This window comes from Cucumis melo, chromosome 4 (assembly GCF_025177605.1).
Source record: "Cucumis melo cultivar AY chromosome 4, USDA_Cmelo_AY_1.0, whole genome shotgun sequence".
Lineage (NCBI taxonomy): Eukaryota > Viridiplantae > Streptophyta > Magnoliopsida > Cucurbitales > Cucurbitaceae > Cucumis > Cucumis melo.
In genome coordinates, this window is record NC_066860.1 from 6494654 (window position 1) to 6499035 (window position 4382).

The 4382-nt window shown below is 37.2% G+C and overlaps 1 long non-coding RNA gene across 1 annotated transcript; it reads right to left on the bottom strand.

Annotated features, from left to right (window-relative positions):
• Window positions 1-3551: 3551 nt before the first annotated feature.
• Window positions 3552-3980, bottom strand: LOC127148849 (uncharacterized). Its single transcript, XR_007819985.1, has 3 exons — window positions 3842-3980; window positions 3665-3736; window positions 3552-3583 (listed from the first exon to the last, which is right to left on the bottom strand). It is a non-coding gene; the product is annotated as an uncharacterized LOC127148849 (long non-coding RNA).
• Between the last annotated feature and the right edge of the window lie 402 nt (window positions 3981-4382).

The following is a 4382-nucleotide window of genomic DNA, read 5'->3' on the forward strand; positions in this document are numbered from 1 at the left end:
ACTCCCTAGTTGACAGTAAAAATTCTCCAATTAACTTGATCATAATCATAAAAGGAAAACTTAGTATCTTAATTAATGAAATTAGCAATTGGCTAACATCCAAAAATCCTCCCAAATTAATTAACTTTCTAAAAAAAATTGGGGTTGAAACCAATTCAACCTTGATTGAGAAAAAAATCCAAGATTTAAATCTTAAAAAATTTAGCCAATTGAACCTTTAAAGAAACCCCAAAAAGATCCAAAATTAAATTAATAAAATATTAATTTAATTTCATTAGCTTACCAAGGTTACTCAAATGGAGGTTGGAAAATCCTCTTATCCTCGATGAAAAATTCATCACTTTAAATCCTCAAGCTTCCAAAGAGACCAATCTTAACTTCAACTGAGGCGGCGACAGCAGAGGGTTATCTTAGAGAAAAAGATAAAGAACCTTTTTCTTTTTCCTTTATTTCCATCTTCAGCATTCCAATGCTATTTATAGACCCAAATAATAACAATAATAATAATAATTATTATTATTTCCTTTTCCTTTTCCTTTTAGGATATATATATATATATATATATATAATACCAAAAAAATATACATATATCTTTATTCCCATTATCTTTCCTAAATAAATGGCTTAATCTTAGACATTTATAACCATTAATAATAATAATAACACTTCTTTATTATTATTGTTTTTCTCTCACCAAAATCTACAATAAATATATATTTATTTAAACCATTATTCTCTCTTATAAATAAATATATATCTTTTTCGTCCAATCAAATCAACCATCTCTCTCCTTATGGATTATCTTCTTTTCCAAACAAATATAATTATATTCCAACATATAATTAACTTCACTTTTCCAAATTATTAATTAAATATATATATATATATACCCAATTAAATCCAATTCCACCAAAACCAACTTTTCCCTCCAAAATCTCAAATTAACTTAAGTCCTCAATTCTTTTAATCAATCAAATCTTTTCTAATAAATCACTTATAACTTCAAACATGAATTATCTTAACTCAACCATAACAACTTCACTCCAGAATCAATATTTATCTTTCTGCAGAATAATTAATTATCATCCACAATAATTAATTATTATTTACCTTTCTTCCAAAATAATTATTTATCTTCCACAATAATTAATTATTATTTATCTTTCTCCAAAAATAATCAATTATCTTCCACAATAATTAATTATTATTTATCTTTCTCCAAAAATAATTAATTATCTTCCACAATAATTAATTATTATTTATCTTTCTCCAAAAATAATTAATTATCTTCCACAATAATTAATTATTATTTATCTTTCTCCAAAAATAATTATCTTTTCCTTAAATAATTATACTTCAACAAATATAATTATCTTTTCCTTTAACATAATAATTATATATATATTTCCACATATACATATAATTATTAAATCTCCAACAAACTTTTCACCCCACAATTTAATTAAATAACGTCCATAATTATTTAATTAAATTCAACTTCAACAACACTAAAAATCCACAACTTTACTTAATCCTTTTAACCTACCATTTAAACAAAAACTTAACAAACAGCACATGCTAAAACCTCTAATTAATTAAATATTCATCCAAGAAATATTTAATTAATTTCAATTCCCACCTAAATCAAATAATTCTCATTAAATGGATTCAAAATAATGCCCAATAAATTATCTTAATTTTTGGGGTGTTACATTGCTCATGGCGGGTACTAAATATGCGTGAGCTAGTTTTGGTTGCATGGTCCTTGGTCATGTGCGAGCTATCTCTGACCGTATATTTAGATGCCATGCCATGGTTGGATTGGGTACAGGTTTGTTGGCCTTACTTGTGGTTTATGGTAATATATGATTTTTAACATTATAATTATTATTTCGATATCGATGTTATATTTAAACAGTTTAAAAGTATGTTTTATGAGTTTTTAAAAACTTGTCACTCACTGAGTTTTAACACACATTTTCAATGTTTTCTTCCCTCCCCTCCCCCCCGCCCCAAGTAGGGGTAAAAAACCAAGCATTGGTTGAGCTTTCCTGCCATTGATTGTAGATTCTCATTCTTTTTATATGTATCTACTTAAGTTTTGTATTGCATCATTGGGTGATTAGAAGAAGTGAAAATCACAATGAGGATTTGAGTTTTGAGAGGTCCTTCATTACACTGTATTTCTTTTGTAACTAATTCATAGTTGAATCTAAACTCTGATTGGGACTCTGGACAAGTCGGATGAGTGTGTAGTGAGACACACTCAATATTATTTTGAGTATTAAGAAATATTTTTTTATATATAAAAGTGAAAGTCTTCCCTCTTTTTAGGTTTGACTAGCCCATATTTTAGGGGAGATGCTGCCGAAATGTAACGACCCAACTTTTCCGGACTAAGCTGAGGTCACTACCAAATACCAAAACTCGACCATTCAACATAAAATTTAAAACGGACCAGATACGATTCATTAAAACATTATAAACCTTACAAAAGACAGTTTCGGGCCCTATTTTTAAATAATTCAAAAAAGTCACAAAATAAAATGTCAAGTCACCAGTCTAAAATCACAGTCAAAATATTCTGACAAAATACATAGCGGAAGCGAAAGAAAATCAGACGCGTCCATATGGCCTTCACGCATCCTTCCTGCCTCTCGTCGGTCTGCCCCTCGCTGTACCCCTACCTGAAAAGTTAAAGAAGAGAAAGGGTGAGTATAAACATACCCAGTAAGGGACCCACTACTAGGCCCGTTAGGGAACAACAGTTAACTTCCTATTCGAGGGTACCCTACATAACAGTCTAGTGGTTCCGTAGAACGCACATATCAGTCTAGTGCTCCCGAAGGATGCACATATCAGTCTAGTGCTCCCGAAGGATACACATATCAGTCTAGTGCTCCCGAAGGATACACATATCAGTCTAGTGCTCCCGAAGGATACACATATCAGTCTAGTGCTCCCGAAGGATGCACATATCAGTCTAGTGCTCCCGAAGGATGCACATATCAGTCTAGTGCTCCCGAAGGATGCACATATCCGTAAGGCACACTACCCGATAGATGAAGCTAACCGTTACCCCTCAGTCCAAACTAAACTGTCTACATCAGCCACATCCCAACGACATTCATATCACAGTCCCGCCATAGGCTTTGTCAGTCAGATAGTATAGGTTTAAACATCTACACCCTCAGTTGTTATATGCATTACCGATTCGTACACCAATAGGGAAACCCTAGGTCCAATCGACTAACCAACCAAAACCGGAGTCACTGTCCTTCCCCGTCCAAACTCCATGAACCACATCCAGACCAGTGTTTAATACATACTGAATCGTAACTTTAAGGTCCATCAACATAAAATCTCAATCCACAAATAGCAGTCACAGTATATTTTTATCAGACAAAATATAATATCAGTACTTAACAGTCAACACGCATACAGATATTCAGTACAATCACTAACGTGTAATCCCCTGTGGATTACTACGGTTTTAGCCTAGACTCGGGGTCCAGTAGTAGGAAAACCCTTACCTGAAACTCGGTTATGCCCCTCGATCGAAATCTACGCTCAACAGATCCACCTAAACGAAACACGAAGGTTTTAGTTGATGACCTTAGTAGCAGTTGTTTTAAAAGGTCAGAAGCGCTAACCGTTGACTTACCCAAGGAAAGGAAACTATCTCCAACCAGGCCTGCCGCGGAACCCGAGAACTTAAGCGTCAACTCTGTACTACCTTCAAGGGAGAAAAGTAGGGCCACATCTTAATCCAACATTCAAACTCGAATCGGACAAGGTAACATTAGGGAATTCATCAAAACAATCCTTACCGAAGACTCACCGTGAACCGAAGTGGAGGAAAGAAGGCTTAGGTGGCTCGGCTCGGCTCGGCTCAGCTCGGCTCGGCTCGGCTCGGCTCGGCTCGGCTTGGTTCGGCTCGCGGCTCGGCTCACTCGGCTTGCGGCTCGGCTTGGTTCGGCTCGCGGCTCGGCTTGGTTCGGCTCGCGGCTCGGCTCACTCGGCTCGCGGCTCGGCTTACTCGGCTTGCGGCTCGGCTTGGTTCGGCTCGCGGCTCGGCTCACGGCTCGGCTTGGTTCGGCTCGCGGCTCGGCTCACTCGGCTCGCGGCTCGGCTAGGACTGGAAGCGGTTTCGGGTCGGGTCAGCACTGGAACCGGGTCGGGTCGGGCGAAACGGGCAGCACGATTCTGCGGCTTCTCTTTTTTTTTTTTCCGGCGAACGACGGCGGTGGCGATTTGCGGACGACACACGAGCTGATGGCGGAGATGATGCCGGCGGTGGTAGAACGAAGAGAGAAAGCTGGAGAAGTGTCGGCTGTAGATGGACGGTACCCCCTCGGTGTTCTGCCGGCGCCGTAGTACGA